Below are 24,284 nucleotides of genomic sequence, written 5' to 3'. Positions count from 1 at the left end.
AATGCAATATTCAAGAATAGTCAAATGGAAGACATGCATAGGGTATGATTGTGGGGCTTGTCCTTGAGTTATGGCTTCTACTCCAATTCACCATTTTCTCAGAATTGCCTGTTTACCTTTCTGTAAGCTTCATTCCATAACCTGATTAATTAAACAGTTGGCCATTGATGATTTAACTCAATCTCCAGCCCTTTCTCGAGGAAAATGAATTTGAAAGTCCCAAGTTTTCTGAGTCAAAGCCTCACCATTGTGAATTCTAGTGCCCAGCTTCCACTTAGAAGCTTAGAGCACATAAGCCAAGAGATGTATCCACTGTAGAGATTCTAAGGGTTTAGAGAGCTCTGTGCTAGAATCCAGGCACTAAGAACAAATTATTTTCTAAGTATATATACTACATTGCTCTATAACACCCAGAATTTTAGCCTGGTGAAACCCTTTTGCACTATGTTTATGTGCCATTAAATTCGTGGCAATTTGTTACAGCAGTCATAGGAGACTAATACAACATTTTACAAATGGATTATCACATTCTTAGAGGCAGACAGAATTTCAAATACTAAAAATGTAGAAGTAGCTCTGACTTTTTGTTTGTTTAGTTTTCTTTTTTAGTTATTGCATTTATAAGAAAAAGATTTTATTTTTCACAGTAATTTTCCTCTTGTATAGCTGTTTATATCAATGCAATGCAAAGTGACAGGAGACCGACATTTGAAGGAAAATACACTATTTTCAGATCAGATATCAGCTGTCAACTTGGATAGAGTGTATTGCTTCTGATATTTTACAGCCCAGTTCACAAAAATTTTACATGCTTACAATTCACTTCTGGTGTGAAATATTTGTTGAAATATGTTGCATATGGTGTTCACAACATAAAATCTATGGACCAGCGTGTATAGATTATATTGAATCTGAATGTGATTCATGTTAATGTGAAATAAAAATGAGAGACTGAAAAGTACCATCATCTAAACAATCAAAATAAGTAATTTATACCAATAAATACTCTCAGCTGTGAGAGCAAATGTGTATTTGACAGTATTATTCATACTTCAGAACTGAAAGTACTCTTTAGCTATTGATTGAATTCATCTGGTACCCATTATTCAGAAAGTTAAGTGTAAACTAATTAAATCTCACTTTCTCTCCATTGACTTAGAAAACTATAAAAAGATTACATTATGGGAATCTACAAACTATAGAAAGATGAGGTAAATCTCAGTGTAATTGCATTTGAATAGACTATCATCTCAAAAAACTACTTATATTACTTTCTACATTACTTGTAACGTGAAAAGTATGAAAATGTGAAGTATTGATGAGCCAGATATAGGAGAGATAGAATTTCCTTTTCACTTTCAGGTAAATGAGGACATAGAGGGTCCATAGGCAGGCAGATAATTTGCAATTAAATAAAATCACATTTTATAACTTTACTGTTCTAATACTACAGAAACTTTGGTTTTGAAAGTGAATAATGAATAAGCTTACATGACTTTTCAGAAACAAAGATGACTGAATCATTTTTAGTTTCTTGTTAGATATGATTTTGAATATTTATTATTAGAATTACTATCATGTGTTGATTCAAAGTAAGTCACAAAGTAGTAGGGCTGTAAAAACACTGGGGAAAAATCTATTATTTAAAAATACTTTTGGTTTGACATGTTTTTATATTTATTATCTTACTTGATCTTCATAGTTTTGATTTACCATAGGGAATAGTTTGCTTTAAAATTTTTAACTAGAAAATAAATATTTCAGCTCTGACTTTATATCATTTTATTTTCAAATTCAGGAGCTTGAAATTTTAAGTATATTGAGGACTCCCAAAAAATGGCTCTTCAGTCAATTTTTACCTTATAATTTCTGTATTTCATCATAATGAATCAAGGCAATGACACATATTATCCAATTCAGAGATTTAAATAATGTTCAAACTGAATTCCAAGCTATGTAATACTAGTCACAAACAATTTCCTATCTCTGTCATAGAGATTCCACAGGCCCTGCAGTTGGCATTTTGTGCTTTATACACATCGTCCATAGCAGGCAAATGGATGCAAATAATCAGCCAGCTCAGCTCCCCAAGCATCCTCAGACATAAGATGAACTGCCTCATGCAATTCAACCTCTAAGCAGTCTCTTTTCCAAGTTCTTTAAAGACACAAAATCATTATATGTGCTTTGGTTTAGAGTAACAAAAATGTATTGCTAATTTTTTAAACCTTATTTGTCCAAAATCACAATCAATTCATATACCAAACAATAGTCCTGGAAAGATGGTAACTACATAGTTTTATGTCTACACTAACTGTAGATATTTTCTATTAGATATGAAAGTGTGTTCTTTTAAACCTTTAAAATGTTCTTGGTTCACAAAATTATTTGTAAAAATAATTGAAAGTGTTTCCATAGTGATCCTGCTACGGAACAGAGGCTAGTGGGTCCAGATGGATGGACCTCCATCCAGTTACCTGCCTCAGTGGCGAAAATGTAAATAAAGCTCTGGAAAGGCAAAGCTTCAGAAACCCATTCAATCTTGTCAAATGAATGGATGGCAAACCAGTTTCATTACTTCAAAAAAAGGTTTAAAAAAGTAATCCTTTCTTCTTCAGTCAGTAATGTTTGTCGAACATCTCATTCTAATGTTATTATTGTGGTTTGAATCATCAGTACTACTTTAATTTCAGCTGAAGGATGCTTTTAATTATGTTTTGGATGAATGCACATTTGCATGGTTCTTATAGAGGGCTATATTCTGGTGTTTTTATAAATACTATTTATTCCCATTAAAATGTGATGTGTACCATTATGGGTCCTATATTGATTGAAGAAGAAATAAAAATATGGACATGTAACTTTCTCAAGGTACCCACACCTAGCAACAAAAGGATCAGAAAGAAGTTAGCACAGGTCTAGGGTGTTTGCTATTAGTATTTGTGCTGCTCCTAGTCTTGTTACTTCATCACTACCCTCCTCTTCCCTGATCACGTTGTATAGTATACCAGTTCAATCCTTTTAAGGACCATTTTTCTCCAATACATTTTTTTACTTATGTTATTGCAATATGCCTTGTTTCCTGCTTGTTCCTGTGCCTATCACCAGTGGCTCAATTAGTTACCAGTTCACTTTAACAAAATATGTAGATAAGCAACTTAAAAATAGATTTAGTTCTGACTTGTGATATCAGGTCACTGTCAACTGATTCCTTGTTTTTGGATGTGTGTCAAGACAGAACATTGTAATAGGGAGCACATGGCAGAATAAAGTTGCTCACTTCATCACATCTGGGCAGCAAATGGTGATAGTAGGGGTTCTAATGCCCCTTTCAAAGCCAAACTCCAATGATCTAACTTCCTCTCACTTGGCCACAACTCTTAAAGGTAGTACCATTTCCCAATCATGCCACGGTTTGCTCACCAAGCCTTTGTATAGCGGACGATCCTTTGGAGGCATTGGGTGGTTTGGATCTACATTTCTTTTTTCTTTTCTGCTTTTAAATGCCAATCCTGGGGCTTAAACTCAGGGCTGAGGCACTGTCCCTGACCTTTTGTGCTCAATACTAGGGTTCTGCCACTTAAGCCACAGCTCCACTTCAAGCATTTTTGGTGAGTACAGTAATTGAAGATAAGAGCCTCGTGTCCTTTCCTGCCTGATCTGTCTTTGAACTGTGACCCTCAGATGGATCTGAGGCTTCAGTTAGGATTTCAGGCATGAACCATCAGTGCTTGGCTCTTTTACTTTTAAAAGCCCCCAAGTAACATAAAATATACATTAATTAAAATATATATGCTTTTCTTTTGTTACTCATCTGTTATGCTATCTCCTTTTGCTATACAAGCTTCAGCTATGAAAGTAGAATGGAAAGAAAGATACTTGTTTTCCCCTACACTACAAAATGCAAAAGATTATGGAAAGTGCAATAAATGACATGACTAGAAAGTACTCTTACATCTTAGAGATCAGACCAATTCTATGATGGGAGTAGAAATAAATGTGAGCTTTCAAAAGGGACAAGAAATCTGAATTTTTATAATACCCTTCAAAATCTGCACCATGTAGGGATGAAGGTATTGCTAATGAAATATATTCATGAAGTCCTGGAATGGATCTTCAACAACACAAACAAACCATATTTTTTAAAAAATCTACCATGATTTTTGGGAGATCTGTGGAAGATTTTGAGGTTCACCCGAAGACTTTATTCAAATATCAAATAAGTCATTTTTAAAGTTTTGTATTTGAAGTCTGTGACCAAAAATTATATTAATAATCATAAATCTACCCAAGTTTTAACCTCATGGTGATCACCAATATATTAGCTACAACCAGTTATCTCATTATATAGTTTTTTGGCCTTCTTTTTGCAATCATTGAAATTCTTGTGTGTGTGTTTTTTATTTTTAAATTGTTATTATTCAGGAATTGTACAAAGTGGTTAAAATTTCATAGATAGGAAATGAATATAGTGCTTTTTGGACAATGTTACCCTTTCCTTCTATTTTCCCCCTCCCATTCCTGTCCACGAGTTATAGTTCATTTTTTACATAGTTTATATTGAGTACAATCACTGCACTTTTTCCCCTTCCTCCATTTCTGTGCCCTGTTTTTCCCCTTCCCAAAAGACAACAACAATAACAACAAAAAACCAACAAACAATACATGTCATCATTTCCTGAAATTCATTTTGATAAATAATACTTTATATTTTTGGAAGAGTTACATCTTTTGGTTTCTTCCCTAAGTGTGTCCTCCTTTAGGCTGATTGTGTGTAAAAGCATAGAGCCCTGTGTAAGTTTTCATGTCCAGTTGTATTATAAACATAGTTCCCACATAACCATTTGAATTTGTAATGAACAAAAATGATTGATCCAAAAGTTGCAGGACTATTATTTGTTAAGATTATATATCCTAAGCATGTCTACCCAGTGTCAGGAAATACTAAGATATGTTCAAGTTATTTTTTGATGGCAAGATGTGTATTTGTATAAAACTTGTGTTTATGAGTGCTATATTTTTTGTTCTTTAGATAATATAATTACCTTTAAAGACAGATACACAGTTTTTCAATTAAAAGTAGAAAACTGATGAGATTTTTTTTTTAATTTGGACTAGTTTCAAGAAGAAGTTACAAATGAAAGTTGGCTAACACCTAATAATCCAAGCACAAAATAATTTAAAAGTTGGATTTATTGGCCTTCATCTTTACTTTCAATGGCAATAAAATCCAACTTCACCATGTTTTATTCAATGAATTTTACAGCTTAATTTGCTCTTTGTATAATAACATCATTTTGTGATATATATTGAGTATATTAAATTAAGATTCTTACTTTTAGTGCAATAAATATTATTAAAGCATAATTTAAGTTTTGGTTTTATGATACTCAATGTATTCTATGTGTCACAGATACATTATCAGGTAATAAATAAACTTTTGGCTACTTAAATGGCAAAAAAATATTAGATGAGCCTGCTGCTAGAAAACCCAAGCTTCTAATTCAGTCAAGAAAGGAACATCCTTTGTTCTTGTTTTATATGATATTTTCACAAGATTTATTATTTTGTGGGATGTTTGACATACATTCCACTATAGAAGAAACCATAATATGAGAATTGACTTGCAATTCCTGAAATTGATTTATACTTTATTACCATATTATTTTAGTCAAAAGAAAATATTTGCAAATGGAACTATATAAAATAAAATGGCTTTTAACTTGAAAAAATTACAAATAACTGCACTAACAAGAGCCCTTGACATACCAAGCCCTTGACATACCACTTTTTCAGCCCAAGGTTGTCTCCAAACCAACTCACTATGAATATCAAGTATCATCTCTTACAAAGAGAACAGAATGAAAAGGAATATTCTTTTTAAATGAGACCAAATAGTTTGACTTTAGTAAGTAAAAATAATTAAGAAACTCTTTTTTTGAAAGAACATTTGTTAATAACTAGTCTGCTTTGTTAAGGCATGGTCTTTAAATTGCAGACTTTCAAATGATTTTAGATTGTGGCAATGTTTTATGGAATTTAAATCAGTCTGAATATTATTGCTTGTCTTACATTAAAGATGCTATCAATTCTGAGGAAATAAAAGCTAATCATTGTTTTTCACAAAATACTCTCTTTTTAGATTATTATTTATTTGTAAGCTAACATACTAAACCATCCAAACAATAAAACTGCTCTGAGGATTTTTTTTAAAAAGAGTCTTTTCTTTTAAAAAGTCATAATAATCACAAATAATTTATAGAATAAAAATTAAACAAATAAAAACTGGATGTTATATGGTACAAAACAAGTTTCTGAGCATTGGAGAGGAAGTTTAAAGGGGGACAATTAGAATTTTCCATATTGTTCTGCATAGGATCAGAAGCAGCAGCATGTAGTCATTTTTAGTATAATAAATACACATGTGCATGTCATAGTTGTGTTCACTGTAAAGGTCTAGGAGTAATTATACACATAATAATAAACACATTCATACCTAGGTCTTGGTTTCTTTTTCTTTTTCTTTCTTTCTTTCTTTTTTTTTGTTGGTTGTGGAGATTGTCCCTCAGCTTTTCAGCTCAAGATGAGATGTCTACCACTTGAGCCACAGCACCACTTCTGGTTTTCTGGTGGTTTATTGGAGATAAGAGTTTCACATGCTTTCCTGCTCTGGCTGGTTTTGAACCATATCTCAGCATCCTGAGCAGCTAGGCTTACTGTCACAAGTCACTAGCACCAAGCTCTAGGTCTTGGTTTCTGATACCATTTTCCAATTAAATAAATTCAGTTCTATTAAGAAGAGTAGCTAGTTCCAGACTGAGACTTCAGTGATAGAAGATGAACCTGAATCAATGGGATGTGTCAGAGGGCAGGAAGTACTCAACAAACCCCAAGGAACCTCTTGTGGGAATACCAGGACCAACGTGAAAATATACTCAGCGATCAAATCCTAAGTATAAATGAAGCAGCTGGTGAAAAGTTCATCAGAAAGATGCTAATTTAAGCATAGTTAGACCAGCAGAGTAATCAACTTTACACATAATGTGATCTACAAATTTCTTGGGAGACATAACAAAAGAAAACAATTAATAATCTGACTATTATTTTGCAACACAGGAAATCTGAAGGTAGAGTTTTAAGACAAGGATAATGTACTTAGAACTTTTTGCCCAAGTCTAAAGATTATATACATGGCCATAGCCCACTAATTCAAGGAACATTGTATATCGGGTATCAAAGCTGGGCTGTCTCAGGGAGACAGTAAGACAGTAGGGGCAGAGCAAGAGACTCAAAATTCTAGAAAATGAAAAACATAAAAATTTGTTAGTAATTTATAATAAAAATAAGTAAAGGACACTCAGAATAAATCTTTTTCTTTGTTTTTGTCAGTCGTGGCTTGAACTTGGGGCCTGAGCGCTTTCCCTGAACACTTTTTGTTCTACCACTTTGGGCCACATCACCACTTCTGGTTTTTTGCTGGTTACCTGGAGATAAGAGTCTCATAGATTTCCTGCTGGGCTGTCTCTGAACTTTCATCCTCAGATCTCAGCCTCCTGAGTAGCTAGGATTACAGGCATGAGCCACCAGGGCTCAGATCAAAATAAATCTTGGTCATGTATTTGTTTGTTGTTCCAATTTATGTCACTGTGGCAAGGCATTTGACATAAAGAAAGGAAAAAAGAGGTGAGGAGCTCTCTTTCCGAGATTTCAGTTCATCATGATGGGAAAGGTAGAACAGAGCAAAACAACTCACCTTAGGACAGTCAGGAAGGAGAATGAGAAATATTTGTTGGCAGCTATTCTCTTTTTTCCTCTTCTATTGCAGCTGAACCCCAGCCTGTAATGGTATCAGTACATACAGAGCTGCTTTTCTCCCTTTATTCCTTTCTGGACACACCTACAAGTATGCTTTACTAACCTCCAGAGAGCTTCTCCATCCAAACAAACTGACAATCAAAATCAAAACTCATCATTTGGAAACTGTAAAAGTTCTACTAAAAATAAAGTCCAAAATTCTTCAAGGGTTTTGGTTGGTTATTCTTGAGCAGAATGCAGAAAAAACTTGGGCAGTTGAGAAAATAAAGGAAGTTTAACACTGTTTGTTTCAAGCTTTCAGGTCAGTTAACTGTGCCATGCCAATGAGATTAAGAAATTGGATACAAAAAAGTGTTTTTTAAAAAAATCACTCATGACAACTTACTTTTGTAAATCATTATTTTCTGTATTTGTAGAACTAAAACTTAAAAATTATTTTATGTAAGACTAATAAAAGACTTTGTTATTTCCTAGGTATCAAATAAAATCTTAAAAAAATAAAATACATTAAATAGCTGAGTGCTGGTGGCTCAAGCCTGTAAACCTAGCTATTTAGAAGGCTGAGATATCAGGATTGTGGTTCAAATCCAGCCCATGCAGAAACGTCCCTGAGAGACTCTTATCTCCAAAAATCTATTAAAAAACCAGAAGTGGCACTGTAGCTCAAGTGGTAGAGAACTACCACAAAGAAGCTTAGACACAGCACCTAGGCCCTGGACCCAGCCTCTGGACCAGTGGGGAAAAAATAAAACATAAATACATTAAATAACTATATTCATTATAAAATCCTATCATTCTTGTGGTCTTATATGCTACAAAGTTGAATCTATAAAGTAAGTTTATACTATTGAAATGATGCTTTTAAACTCGTTTTGTATGACCATTTAAAAAATGATTGATTTACTAAGAAATATCTGGAAACTTTGGATGTTGACAAATGAGTTTCATAGAAGAATCACATGAACAAAGCAGTGGTTGAGAAACAATAATTCTAGTTGTAGTATGCTCAGAAACTGTAAGAAGAGAGAAAAATATAAACCAAATATGAGTGAAATCAGGTCCTATTAACTATTTTGATTACTGGAGCATCTGAGCTAAGATGTCACCAAAAACTGAGTGTGGAACTAGAATATGTCACTTTTAGATATGCCTTTTTAAATTTTTTATTTTTTGAATATTTTTTATTGTGACAATACTGTAGAGAGGGGTTACAGTTACATAAGCAAGGTAATGAGTATATTTCTTATCAAGCATTGTTGTCTCCTCCTTCGTTTTTCCCCTATCATTTCTTCCCTCCCATCTCCTCAACTACACTTCCACCGCCCCCCCACCCCCCACCCCTGCAAATTGTAAAGTTCGTTTTTCAACATAGCCTCTTATACATCTCATTGTTGCAATGGATCAATCTGTATCCCTATTTAAACAATTTGTTTTTTCCCCATCCTTCCCCAAATCATCCTTCCCCAACATCAAATACAGTGAAAACAGGGGTTATACCGTGGGGAAACGACATAGAAAGCAACAACAAAAAATCACATGGATATGCCTTTTTTAGTATGAACATTTTCAGTTGATCATTTGGAGAAACTGAAGACAGAATCACTGAAAATAAGATTAAAAGGTGGTAGAGTGCTCACCTTGAGTTGAAGAGCTCAGGGACAGTACCCAGGCCCAGAGTTCAAGCCCCATGACTGACAAAACAACAACAACAAAAAAAAAAACAGGGCTGGAAAGGTGGCTCAGTGTTAAGGTGCTTGCCTCACATGCATGAGGCCATGGATTCAATTCCTCAGCACCACATTAGCAGAAAAAGCTGGAAGTTGTGCTGTGGCTCAAGTGGCAGAGCATTAGCATTGAGCTAGAGAGCTGAAGGCCCAGACCCAGAGTTCAGGCCCCACGACCGCCAAAAAAAAAAACAAGAGTAGAAGGTATTCTTTCCTAAGAGAAATATACATCTATAATGGAAATGTCCATTTGTTTGAGTGTGTCTGTCTCAGCATCACAAAAAGGAGGACTCTGAGTCATGAGAGATTATTGTCAATGGAGAAAGGATCTTCTTAACTGTCTTTCCTGTCACCTTCCAATTTCTAGGCTTCCTTATACACTTCTTCATGTATCAGTGAAGGATAAAATTTAAACCTGATTCTAAGACACTTCCTATTGTCTAGGTTATCGCTCATGTAAATATGAAGCACACAGTTTATTAAACCTCTGTCTTTTGTTAGGGGTCCATCTCAATTAGGAACTCTAAAGGGCTAAAATGAAATTATTTTATCTTCTTTATGGAGTTCCAATTTGTTAAACCCTTCTTGTCGGCCTGGATTGGACCAGGAACTTCACACACACACGCGCGTGCGTGCGCGCACATACACACACACACACACACACACACACACATTAACCATCTTCACAAGCAACTAGCCAAGTTATAAGATAGAGCCCCAAATGGATAAGCAATGGTACAAAGTGGACTCTGGTAGTAGGCTGATTCTAACTTCCATGTTGTTTAGATAATATAGCATGGGGTTGTTTATAAATATTAAAATACAATATTTGACTTTTGAGAAGCAGATTGGAATTCTTTCAGAGGAAAAAGATATATGATTTTATGGCATCTGGAGCTGCCATAACATTTAACAAAAGGAGGCAGCGAAAAGTTGCCATGTATTTGTAGATAGAAAAAAAAAAGTGAAAAAAAAAGATGATAAAATCTCATTAAATTCTATGGTGCTTGAGTTATTTAGAACAATTTCGTGTGGTAATGTTCTAATATCATGGAATGAGTGTATATGTTTTCTTAATGTATTTTTAATTTTTGCTGGTTGTTTAAAATCTTTGTCAAACAGTGGGGAAACACAGAAGCCAGAGCATTTCTAGTAGGACTTGTTTTTCTCTCTATGCATTCATATAGCAGTGTATTAGTAAACTGAAGCTCCAGAAACAAGTTTTAAATTGCAATGTTATCTGTGTTTGAAGATAGTAAAAGTGAAAACAGATGCACACATTTGAATGCAACAACGTAAGACCTCCCTTTCTCCTTTCTCTTTCCTCCTTCCTTTTCCCTGTGAACATCAGAATGAAGATTCCTCTTCGTTTGAAGCAAATCACCCACTTAGAGAAACACAGACCTCCTCATCAGATTATCATACTTGTGAGATCATTCTCGTCTGAAAGACTGGGATGGTGGAACTCAGAATTATCTCAATGATCATTTCAAATTGGGTAAAGAGAGTAAGTGTGAAGGAGGGAGGAGCTATTCAGGTTTATTGTGGCTTCACTTAGCTTTAGTCTTTTAAGGTCTATTTTCTTATGTGTTTTACCTGATGGTAAGCAAAGCAGCAAAACACTGTATTTCTTTGTCATGCTGACAAGTCCTTTGCACAACTTAAAATTAAACCTTTTATTAGTCCAGGAAAGGCTGAGGCAGGAAACAATAGCAGCTGGGGAGAGTAATTATTTCTATTCTATTGTGTAGGATGTTTGAGCTTTTGATTAGTCGCACTATACAATACTTAACAGCCAACCAATCTTACCATGATTAATAATACTTAAAAACTTCGTTTAATCCTAGTGGCATGCTGCATACCCTGAAATGTTGGTTTTATGTGTTCCGTGGTGGCTTAAATTTTGTTTTAAAAAATACCTCTCATTTTCTGGGGTGTGTTTGGAAAGGACCATGTTATAACAGTATGGAAGAGTAAGTCGAGATGGGATCACTAGGAAATAGATGCAAAAAACTGTGGGTTGTACACCATTAAGTGTTCCCAGTGTGATTCTAATGAGTTTATGATGGCATTACTGTTTCCACTCCAGCCCAGTAAATTACAGTATGCCCAAATTAAATCAGTGGGACTCAGTAGAAGCTGGTCTTCATCAAGCTCCACATTTGTAAGAATTAAAAACATCATACTTAATCATATTTAATCAAGTTCATTGCCTTAAGTGCATTAGGCTTGCTTTCTTTTCACAAATATTTGGCTTTTACACACATACACACAGATAAGATCTATATTTAGTTGCTCTAGGCATAAAACACAATTTTATTTCATTTCCTCTTTGACTTAAGTGAAACTAAAATCTCTGATCACCTTAAATCACTTGGAGTGTGAACACTGAAGATGAATTCCAGTTCAATAATCATTATTAAGGAGGAAGGTTATCATTATCACATCTGTATATATACATTTGTTATGGAATGTGTGAGGCTTCCACTTTGATTTGTCTTAAAAGCTGGGATTTGGTAAATTACATATTATTAGATAGCAATAACGTATGTGAGCTAGGCTAAAAATGTTCTTTAAAAACCTCGGGAGTGACTACAAAATGTGTCATCTGGTGTTTGAAAGAACGGTTACATTGTGTAGATAAAATAGGCCACACCACATCGATTGGCTTTCAAGAATAAAATGCTACTAAGCATTGAACTGGGAGAAATAAAATTGACAGAAAATGGGATAATCACTGCTTTTTATTACTTCACATAACTATTATGTCAGGCAATTAATATGTGTAGCACTTCTTGTCTAAGAGTTAAAGAAACATTACAAACATTAACTAAGTCTGATTCCCAGTCTTTCAGTAATTTTCATTGCTTCACAAACACTTGGTTTGGGCTACACAGAAAGAAAAGTAAAATGCCCAGGAGAGTATTCAAGTAGAAATGACTTTTATTTTCTGTTAAAAAAATTGCATAACTCCCATTCATTAGTATATTAATTGATTATCATGTTACTGGGGAAGATCAAATTAGATTGTCTCATTTATAGTAGAAAATAAAACTGCCTTCCACAGAATCCAACTATTTTTCTTCCCAGTCTCCCCTTAACTGGCTTAAACTACTTGGCTTTCCACAATAAGCAGCTGAACTACAGAACTTTTTTTTTTTACAAATTTAATAAATAATCCAAGTTCTATTTCTTGTAAATGGAACACAACACAGAGCTAGTGTGGAAGTCGGCATTGTATGTCCTGCTGCTGATGCAAAACATCAGTGTTAATTTGCAGGGACAGGAGATTGGAAAACCATGAAACACTTCTGAAATCTTGATAGGAAGTGACTCTCTTTGGATGCAGATTTATTGAGACTGACAACATTAGTTTTTTTTTCTCAATTAAAAAAATGAGAAGTACTTTGAACATGGAAACATACAAAAAGCAAACAAATACAAAAATAAAATATTCAGCCCAATAGAACTGAATGCTCCAGCTCCTTAGAGAACCTCATATGCAGATCTGAAGGGGTTGGGGAGATCGTCAAAGAGGAAGGGAGGTAGAGAAGAAGGAGGAAGGAATGCAGCAATCAAGGAGGAAATGCAAAATGAATACAAAATGTCTTCAGCAGAAGCTATTCAAAATACATGTACTAAATAATTTTTAAATGCTTACAAAACTCCAGTCTTTGGTTCATCTACTGACATGTCTGTTATGTTCAAAGTTTAATGTTTATAATGTTCAGTAACATTATCTGAATCCTGAAATCTCTTGTAAAATATCATCACACAATGAAATTTATTTATGCATACCCATGGAAAAATAATGATGCCAAAATGAATCCCCTTAAACACAAAAAGACTAATAAATTAAAAAAAAAATAGAAAGAATGGACCTAAAAATACAGTAAATAGCAATCTTTCTTAGTGCCAAAATATCTTGATATTTTTGTCAGGAGGAGACAGCTTCTACCAAGCCTTCACAGATTTATTTGTGATTTAGTCATAAAAATGAGTCACTGAATGGCTGAGTAACAAGAAAATCCACAGCTCTTTAATTCAGTCTCTCCAGTATGGTCAAACATTGCATTTACTAATACCACTAGGGACATAGCTAGAAATCACATTCAGTTTTAGAAGTGATGAGGCCTCTTGTGTTTAACCCAGGGCTGTAAGCTCTCCCTTCTCATTCTAGAGCTGTGTTTGTGCTCCCAGGAGAGCACGCACCTTTGGGTGTGAGACAGCAATTTGCTTCAATCTGAAAATGCCTGGATTTCACCCTACAACTTCCAGCTCCCTCTTACACTAAAGTCAAGACTTTCATCATCCTTTATGACTATGCTGTCACAGTAAACAGATTCAGAGCAACTGCATCTCAAAATGACACCCAACTCTCAAGTAAACCCTGTCTTCATTCATTTGGTGCAAAAAGAAATAAGCACTGACTTGGATTCACCATGCTCTATATAACACAAAGAGTAAGGCAAGGGGAAGGTCAATGGTTACTCAAGCACTGAAGAAACGATGGATAACATCACTGGTGGAAGCTTTGACCCAAGAGCGACCTGGTCCTTTGCATAGCACAAATAAGAGAATTAAAGGTTAAGACAATAGGGGAAATACATTAGAAGAAAGTGTAGGTATAGATAAACAGTTGATTCATTGCTGCCCATCATAAGGAGTTATGGCAAACACTGTTAAAACAGAAAACAGATTATAGTAGAAAAACCTAACAAACGTATTTGATCATACTTTTGTGTGATCATTGTTTTATAGTTTTAAATTTATCATAGGGTTTTGGGAGACCTCAGAATGAAGATCCAAAGACCCAAGGTGAGCTGTTTAAGTTCAATAAGATGTAGACAGTGGTATAGAAACATAAATAGACAAAAGGTTGTAATGGAAAACTTTGTCGAAAATTCAGCAGAATCCTACTGTTTTAATTCTGGATCTTTTCTGAAATCAGGGACTCCTGACCTACAATCAGGACCCTACAATCTGACATCCAAGGTAGGTCAGAGAACATATCTAAAACAGATAGATGGGAGAAAGTTAAGATAATGTTTTATTTTGTTACTGGGTTTAGAGAAAAAGGATTCAGATTCTTATTATCAATCTTAGGGAAAATAAATTCTAGTTTCTTTGGAGAAAAGTGAGGAATAAGAAACACAAGAACTAGAGAAGATGGGAAAAGTTTTGCTTCTGAGGACTTTATTTTGGGTATATGTTTTAGCACAGATTTTCAGTGTTTTCCAAAATACTGTGTTAAAGGCTTGTTCCCCAGGAAGGTAGGTGCTACGGACATGGCAGAGTTTTAAGTCAATAGGACTTGGTGGGAGTATTTTAGGTCATTGGGATATTTCCTAATATAGGCTATTGAGACCTCGGACTGCTCTTTCTCTCTTCTACTTCCTGACCATAAGATGAGCTGTTTGGATGAGTTTACCATAGTGAGCTCATCACAGGCCCCCCAAAACCTCCTCATAGGCCCACAGAGCAATGGGATCAACTGATCGTAGATTAGAACCTTCAAAACTTTGATCCAAAATAAACATTAAAAAATTCTAAGTTAATTACCTTTAGTATTTCATTATAGTCATAAGAAGCAGACATAAACCACTTCCTACTTGTCTCCCCAACATATGTGAGATTTCTTTTGGAATTTCTCTGGAGTTCTAAGCCAAATGGTATGTGCACAATAACTAGAAATGATTATAACTTCATTACATGAGACATGGCATGAGACAGGAAGTTACAGTGGACGGTGTATACCACTTTTTAGTTGCTTTTTTTATAATCTTAAGTATTCACAAATTTTTAGGTCAGGATATTAAGTGAATGAAAATTAAGAATCATATATTTTTAAATATAAAAACTCAATACAATAATTAAGGATTTAGCAGTTGCTACTATGGAAATTCACTAAGAAAGAAGTAACAATCTGGGTGCCATGATTTATGCCTGTTCCCCAGGAAACTGAAATCTGAAGCTCACAATTCAAATCCAGCCCATGCAGACAAATCTAGGAGACTCTTTTCTCTAATTAACTAGCAAAAAGCCTGATTGGAGGTGGGGCTCAACTAACAGAGCACTAGTCTTGAGCAAAAAAGCCAAGCAAGAGCTCAAGGCCCCAAGTTTAAGCCCCAGTACCAGCACAAAAGAAAAGAAAAGGAAAAGGAAAAGAAATAATAGGAGCATTTTTAAGGAATAATATTTATTAAATGAATTTTTGCTATAATATTGTTGTAACGTCTATTTTAAAGTTTTAGGGTATTATTTGATCTGAAGAAGTACCTCTGTGAATAGAGACTGTGTCTTAAATAATTCATTATAGAAGGTAAACTTATTACCAGACATGAAAAAATAGCAATCATGTAGTCATGTCAACTCAGGAGGATGGGAGAGTCTGCCCTCATTGTTCAAGTCATCTTAAATAGACTTTTGTCTCACTGTCAAAGCCAACATCATTACTAGATCATAAGCACAGTAGGAGTCTAAGAACCAGCCATACCTTCATGTTTAATTCTTTCAAAGTTGTTTAGTACACATAGCATGCACAAACTCACTGAGGACATCCATTTGAATGCCACAAAGATATAAGCACTTCTTGAGAAAGCTGGATAATAGAACAATACCAAAGGGTAAGACAAGAATTACAGGAAAGAAAGGGCATAAAGAGACTCCTTATTGTGCATCCATCTCATCCTTCAGCCTCCCACAAAATTTGTAAAATATGTAGGGAATAGATAGGCTTTGAGAGATTTCAGGAAAAGTACTGCATTCTCTGATCTATAAGACCTGTGACAAAACCTGTCTCATAAGGCTAATTAAATAATTGAATAACTACATAAACATCTAATTGCCATACAAATCAGAGTAATGGACCAATAAATGTAATTTTTTTTATCATTGTCACTCTCCAGTGGAATTCTTATTTCGAAAGAGAAAAGAAAAAAATTGAAAAAGAAAGAAACAAGTGAAAAAAGCTTGCTTTCAATTCAGAACAAGGCTCTGGAACTTCTTTAGAAAATGAATTTGGAAAGTGTGATTTTTTTTTAACTTACTGGATACCCATATAAATTGATAAAAGATAAGAAAAGCTCAGTACCACCAGGAGCAATTTAATACTCAATTTCAAAGACAACATGAGTTTGAAACTTTGAAGAAAAGAAACTGGTGATACATAATTTAATCTAGTTCTCAAGTGCTTACATTTTAATTTGGACTGTTTAAATACCACTCATGAGACAACAGGGACTTTAAACCACATCACAAATCACAGAATGAAGCACTTTATTTTCCAGGCAAGTTTATTAAAGCCAGGTAGTTGAATGACAAGTAACTAAGAGTAATCATGAAAACATTTTTTCTTGATTAAGATGGATGGCAGTATTCTTGCAGTTCGAGTGGCAGGTTATATTTTCTAGAAAATATAAGATTTATCTCTGGACTTTTTCTCCTCTTCAGATAAAACTTTGGTCTCAGATTTTGATGTATCATTTATATTCACCCCTTTGTTTATTTTGGTGGTTGTAAACAAAAGTTTAGACAGATTCTAACAAAAGTAGTGAGTAAAATTCTGAAAAGGATAATAGCCTTATAAAATTGTTTCATTAGTCTATTTTTTAGTATATATGTGTTGCCAAAGCGAGCACTCAGTCTATTTTTTACGTAACAGGCTACTAAGACCTTATAATTTTTTTTAATTGTGAAAATACCGTAGAGAGGGGTTACAATTACATAGGCAAGATAGTGAGTACATTTCTTATCAAGCATTGTAGCCTCCTCCTTTGTTTCCCCTTCCCATCCCTTTCCATCCTCCACTCACCCTCCCACCCAATCCTCCCCCCTCCCCACCAAAGTTGTAAAGTTCGTTTTGTGCATCTCATTATTGTAATGGGCCACCCGTATCCCTATTTAAACGATTTGTTTTTCCCCTTCCCATCCACAAATTATACTAACATCAAATACAGTGAAAGCAGGGGTTATACCGTGGGGGAGGGACATACAAAGCAACAAAGAAATCATCTTATAAATGTGTTAGAAACAAGCGCATGAAAGAAAAAAACATTTGAATACATATCTTAGGGTTCATTTCCCTAACACCAACTTATCTGACCTTTTCTGCTTGACTCAGACATATACTAGTTATTGCAAATAAGGGAAACCATGGGACCTATGTTTCTTTGGGCCTGGCTTACTTCACTTAATATAATTTTTTCCAAGTCTTTCTATTTCCTAACAAATGGGGCAATGTCATTCTTTCTGATGGAAGCATAGAATTCCATTTGTTGCAGCATTATTTACCATAGCTAAGATATGGAACCAACCCAGATGCCTCTCAGTAGATGAATGAATCAAGAAAATGTGGTATATAGACCGTATAATTTTTAAGGTAAGATATTTGCTTTTTCCAGTTCTGGAGGTTGGAAATTTATAGTTGATGGTTTGCATTTTGTGAAAGCCTTCTTATTAGTATCAACTCTGCAGGTCTGGGGAAAGGACAAGGCATCATGTGGCTTGTGGCTTGTCATAAAAGAGGGCCAAAGTGGTTTATATGGCTAATCCACTCTTATAATAAGCAACTGACTCCTTCAATAAACCACTAATTGGCCAACCTGTGAATGAGGATCCATTCATGAATATCACTTCCCCAAATTTCCACCTCATTAACATATGAAGTTAGAGATTAAATTTCACTTGAGTTTTGATGGGGATATTTAAAAAATAGCAGTGAATTTAGAAAATCTTTCTCAATTTACAAGTGTCTTCAAAAGGGATTAGTTCAGTTAATTTAGATTGAGTAATCATGGTGTGATATAAAACCTTTAAATTCTATGCATACATCAATATGCAGATATTAAGGAAGTAATGATATTGGAAAATATATATCAAAATGGTAGCATTGGAAAGCATTGTAATTTTGGTGTTGGTGGTAAAAAAGAGAGGAAGTGGAGAGATGGAATCACTAGATTCAACTGTGAAAAGGTAGCCATTTATGCCTGAAAGCTAGTGATCAAAAAAATTGCTTTCCTTGAGTTCTAGGTAAGACACAAAGATATTGCTTCTAAGTCTCAACAACCAGTCAAGAGAGCTGTTAGAAATTCATGGTCAGAATCAAAATTCAATATGATATTGAATAGAATCATACAGTACTATATGCCCTCTGTTTAGTCAGAATGAGACTACTTCCATTATTGCCAAACACGAATTATCAAATAAACAACAAAAAATTCTTTTTGGTTTGCTTTCATGATGGGAATGGAATCTAGGGCCTTGTGTATGTTAGGTAAGGGCTCTAGCAGCAAGCAACATCTCAGATAAGTCAATTGGTGTGTGTGTGTGTGTGTGTGTGTGTGTGGTTTGTGAGTGTTTGTGGCACGAATGTGTGTGTGTGTGTGTGTGTGTGTGTGTGTGTGTGTGTTAACACTAGGCTTTTAGGCCTTCCACTTTTGGTTGGCTTTCTGACTCACTGCTGGTCTCCTACCACTTGAGCCATATCTCCACTTCTGGCTTTTGGTGGTTAATTGAAGACTACAGTTTCACAGACTTTCCTGTCCCTACTGGCTTTGTACCATGACCTTGAGATCTCAGCCTCCCGAGTTTGCAATCTCAACCTCTTGAGTAGCTAGAATCACAGATCTACAACACCAGCCCCCAGCTCATATTCTTGGAATGTTTTGAATTCTGCTTTAATATTTTATTTTCCCTTGTATTCATTTTCTTTATTTCTCATTTGGAAATGACTTTGTGATGAAATGTGATCAGTTCTTGTAATCACCCAACTCCTCTTAAAAAGGAGGTTACTGGAGTGGTATTCTCATTATGTAAGTGGGAGAGAGCGCTCATGTTTAGATTGCCACATTCCTGCTGATGTTTTCAGTCTGCTTTTTCTGTTATTGAAAGGATAAACTTAAGTCTTCTGCTCATATGGATATCTCCATTTCTCCTTTAGCATTGTCAGATTGGGATGTATATATATTTTTAAGACTATATTGGCAGCTTTATAAGAATTTGAAATTTCCATGAGTTGATTTCTTTAAAATTTTCATATGCTTCATTTCATCTTTAGTAATGATATTAGTCTAACCATCTACGTGTGTGTGTGTGTGTGTGTGTGTGTGTGTGTGTGTGTGTGTGTGCTTGTAAGCCAGGGGCTTGAACTCAGGCCTTGTGGGCTGTCCCTGAGCTTTTATGCTCAATGCTAGCACTCTACCACTTGTGAGCCATAGCTGTACTTCCAGGTTTTTGGTGGTTAGAGATGAGTCTTATGAATTTTCCTGCTATGGTGAGCTGTCTTTGAACCACAACCCTTAGATCTCATCCTCCTGAGATGCTAGGATTACATATCTAAGCCATCAGCTTAACCATCTAAATTTTATGCTTGTGATGCTAGTTTGTTTATTGTAAGAAGCATCTTGGTACAACTTTCTAAGCATAAAGCTAGAAACAACATATATTTGGATTTTTTTAACCATGACAGAGTCTATATATTAATTTGAGAATTAATTTTATGTTTAACATAATAAAATTTTCCTTGATCCTATATCCAGAGTAACTAGATTCAATCTCATTTTAGTTTTTTCTTCACTTTTCTGTCTTTTAGAAAAGTCAAGAATCTTCTGTTTATTTTCTCTAAATTAAATGTTCCTTATGCATTTTTAAGTGTTGTTTTTCTTTCTTGCTATTGTTTCTAACATATTTATAAGGTACCATGTGATTTTTTGTTGCTTTTTATGTCCCTCCCCCACGGTATAACCCCTGTTTTCACTGTATTTGATGTTGGTATAATTTGGGGAGGGGAAGGAAAAAAACAAAATGTTGCAACAATGAGATGCAGAAGACACTATGTTGAAAAATGAACTTTACAATTTAGAGGGGGCAGGGGAAGGAGTGTAGTTGAGGAGGTGGGAGGGAAGGGATGGTAGGGGAAACAAAGGAGGAGGCAACAATGCTTGATAAGAAATGTACTCATTACCTTGCTCATGTAACTGTATCCCCTCTGTACAGTATTTTCACAATAAAAAACTTATTGAAAAGAAAAAGAAAATTAATATAGTGCCTCCCCTAGAGAAAATAGTAAAGTCAATAAACAGTATCTTAATGATCAACTCACAAGTCTTTGTGCTGCATTAAGCCGGGCACCAGTGGCTCATACCTATAATCCTAGCTACTCAGGAGGCTGAGATCTAAATATCACAGTTTGAAGCCAGCCAGGGCAGAAAAGTCCCCTCCCCATGAGCCTCTTATCTCCAATTAACCACTCAAAAACAAACAAAGAAAAAAAGAAAAACAGAAGTGGCTCTGTGGCTCTAGTGCTAGAGCACTAGCCTTGAGCACAAAGAGACTCAAGGACAGGCAGACCCTGAGTTCAAGCCCCACGATCAACCAAAAGAGAAAAAAAGGCATATAAGATGTGTCCAACTCTTTACTCCAGAATCCAATGAATTTCACCTTCAAAAAATGTACCTTTGGGATACAGGTGGACCTGTTGCAACAATGAGAAGTACAAGTTGTCATGTCGAAAACGAACTTTTACAAGTTGAGGGGGGGAGGCTGGGAAGGGATGGGAAAGGGAAACAAAGGAGGAGGCTACAATCCTTGATAAGAAATGTAAAAAAAAATGTACCTTTGTACCTATAAGTAGTTTAAGAATCTTGATGAAGGTTATCTTGCATTGGGTAGACTTTTCAATCCAATGGCATGTTCTTTAAAATACGAGAGAGAGAGAGACAAACAAGGGGAAGGCCAAATGACTGAGGATGCAGAGATTTGGAAGCATGTAGCCATAAGCCAGGAAATAACCTGGCCACACCCGAGATTGGAAGAGGCAAAAGAGTATTCTCCTTAAAAACATTCACAAATACAGAACACTTCTCTCTATAAAAACAAAAACAAAAACCACACACACACATGTTAGATTCTTTCCAACCATCTTGGAGAGACCGAAGAATTTATTTATACACTTCAAGTTGATGCCCATTGCCAGGCATTAATTGCCTGAGTTTCTGGAAAATAAGTTTGGTCTTTATCTTCCCTAAGGTTCATAATACCATGGTACTTCTTGAATCTGTAGCGCTATGTCTTTAGTTTTAGAAAGTTATTTTCTGCTTTTAGTTCTTTAATTATTACTTATACTGTATTATCTCTCCCCTCTATTTGGATTCCAGTTATGTGTGCATTTGACTTTCTATCTCTGGCAGTTTTGTATGTTTTGTGCGTGTGTGCATGTGTGTGTGTGCATGTGTGCACTCACATGCTGGTACTGGACCTTGAAGTCAGGGCCTTGAAGCTAACTTCTCATTTTGCTTAAGACTGATGCTCTACCTTTTGGGCCATAGCCCTACTTCTAGATTTTGGGTTATTCAGAGTGAAGAATTCAGAGAATTTCCTCCCCTTGCCAGCTTTAGTGATTCTGGGACTGCAGCTCTCACCTCCTGTGAAAACTAGGATTATAGGCTTGAGCCATCAATACCTAGCTTTCTTCTATAAGTATGTTCTACTCATTAATTTTCCCATTTATAAACCCCATGCCTGTTTTGTGATTTAAACCTTTTATTGCATTCTTAATTTTAATTCGTAGATTTTTTTCCCAATATATACATTTAATCTTAAGTTTCAATTTCCTGGTAAAATTCAGATGACAAGATGCAGTATTTAACCAGAAAATTGTTGCTATGAAACTGTTTTGCTTAAATCTGCTCCTGCCATTTGCAAGCTGTTTCTCTTCATTTTTGCCCCCTTCACTTTCAGTTATTAGGTCCTGACACCATGGGAAGATTGGATGGTATGATGCTACTCCATGGAGAGGTTTAGAAGTAAGGGATGAGCCCCTTTTTCATTGAAGAGGTTTGGCTGGTAACAGCTGCTCTGCTCAGACACTCTGCCCTGACACTTGAAGGACAGTCTTGGAGGTGCACTATATGGAGCTTTTCTATACTTGGCATTAACTACCATTTCATTTTTTCTTTATTGGTCTGCAAATAAATTGCTCAAAATTTGAAACTATAGCTGTGTGATTGTCTTACAACTTTTTTGCTTAATACAGTTTAGGATTTGGAAAATACCTCAAGGGGAAAAGGAACAGAAAACCTAGCACTGGCTTCTAAGAAGTTCTGTATCCTGTAGGATCTTGATCCCTTGAATACTTATTAAATGAAATTGTTCTTCAACACATAACAGTGCAATTTACTGGGCTTTTTTGTGTGCAGATTTTGTTTGTTTATTTATTTTTAGTGAGGTTATTTGTCTAAAACAAGATACTATCTTGCTGCCATAACTCTGATTATCTTGATAAGCTAGAAATACTAATGCTATGTTGTTGTAGTGATTGATATCAGCAGGAAATGTGAAAACCTTTTAGTGTTTCTAGAGATTTTGGTTCCTCATAATTTTTAATATAATGAGTGCACATCACCCTTTCTATGAAGGGAGATATAAGAAAGAAGAAAGGTTTAGATACTTCAAGAAATTATTCCTGAATTATCCATTTTTCTTTTTTCTTAATTCCAAAAATGCTATAAAATACTAATGAATTAATTATTTTAAACTAAAAATTTTAAGCAAATATTAATTTCTTGTAAGCACTGAAATCTGATGGTTAGGAAAGGTGGTAGAGAGAAAAAAATCTAAATATGCAAAGGTTAAAACAAAGAGTTCCATCTTTTTAATGAAAATATGATCAAGTAGGTCAGAAAAGAGCAATGAGAAGTCAGAGAGTATATAAATATGAGTTATATCACACCAAGTATAAGTATAAAAGAAATAACATTATAAAGACTCACAGGGTAAGAGATACTATCTTGCACTATCTGGTGAGGTGTTTCAGCTATTATTATTATTATGAAGTTATTTGGTTATCTGCCACCCAAATTTCTACCAAGATTAGTTAATCTCATATATTTTATGATCTCCTCAGAGAGAAAATGCTCATTTCTTCAACATATTTATTCTTTGAATACATCATAATTACCATTACAAGTCGAGAATGAAAAACTGTCCACACATGTCCACACACAAAATTCCAATCAGTGAGTGAGCTCTGGGAACAAATTATTGTTTTTATGAAGTTACCATTCTCAAAGGATTAGGGACACTTGCTATTACAAAGATTTATATTTTCTATAAGTATGCAATAGAATGAGCTTTTTGCACAATGATTTTCACAAGGAAACTGGATCATTTCTTGTGGTAATAGTCTACTTTTGTTGCTTCAGCCAGAAGTAATAAAGCCCTGAATTATCTTAATTCACCTTTAAGATTATATGCTTTCCATTTTTATCTTTATTTATGGTCTAAATTTGAAATAAACCCGAAATAATAATTCATCAATGAAATGCTTTATTGCTAAATACCAATAGTAAGAGTGTGAAGTTTAAATTGTAGATGCTTTACAAAAAAATATATGTTTATGATAAAAAAACATTATTTTAATGTGAACTATCAGTTTATTCTGATGCATACCTAGATAGAAAACCAATGTATATATAATTTTAAATGTCTTCATTGATGCAACATTATACTTAAATCTGCAGCAAAAGATGAAATCTCTGTAAAAAAATGTACATAAATGCACAATGTAATAGAAAATATCACTGTGCTTTAAGAATCATATCAAAACACACTTTTTTTAAATTTTATTTTATTTTATTTGTGAACAAACTGTACAGAGGGGTTACAATTGCATGGGCAGGATAATGCGTACATTTCTTACCAAGCATTGCAGCCTCCTCCTTTGTTTACCCTTCCCATCCCTTCCCA

Source organism: Dipodomys ordii, unplaced genomic scaffold (genome assembly GCF_000151885.1).
Source record: "Dipodomys ordii isolate 6190 unplaced genomic scaffold, Dord_2.0 Scaffold9, whole genome shotgun sequence".
Lineage (NCBI taxonomy): Eukaryota > Metazoa > Chordata > Mammalia > Rodentia > Heteromyidae > Dipodomys > Dipodomys ordii.
Note: the sequence above shows the minus strand (reverse complement) of the source record.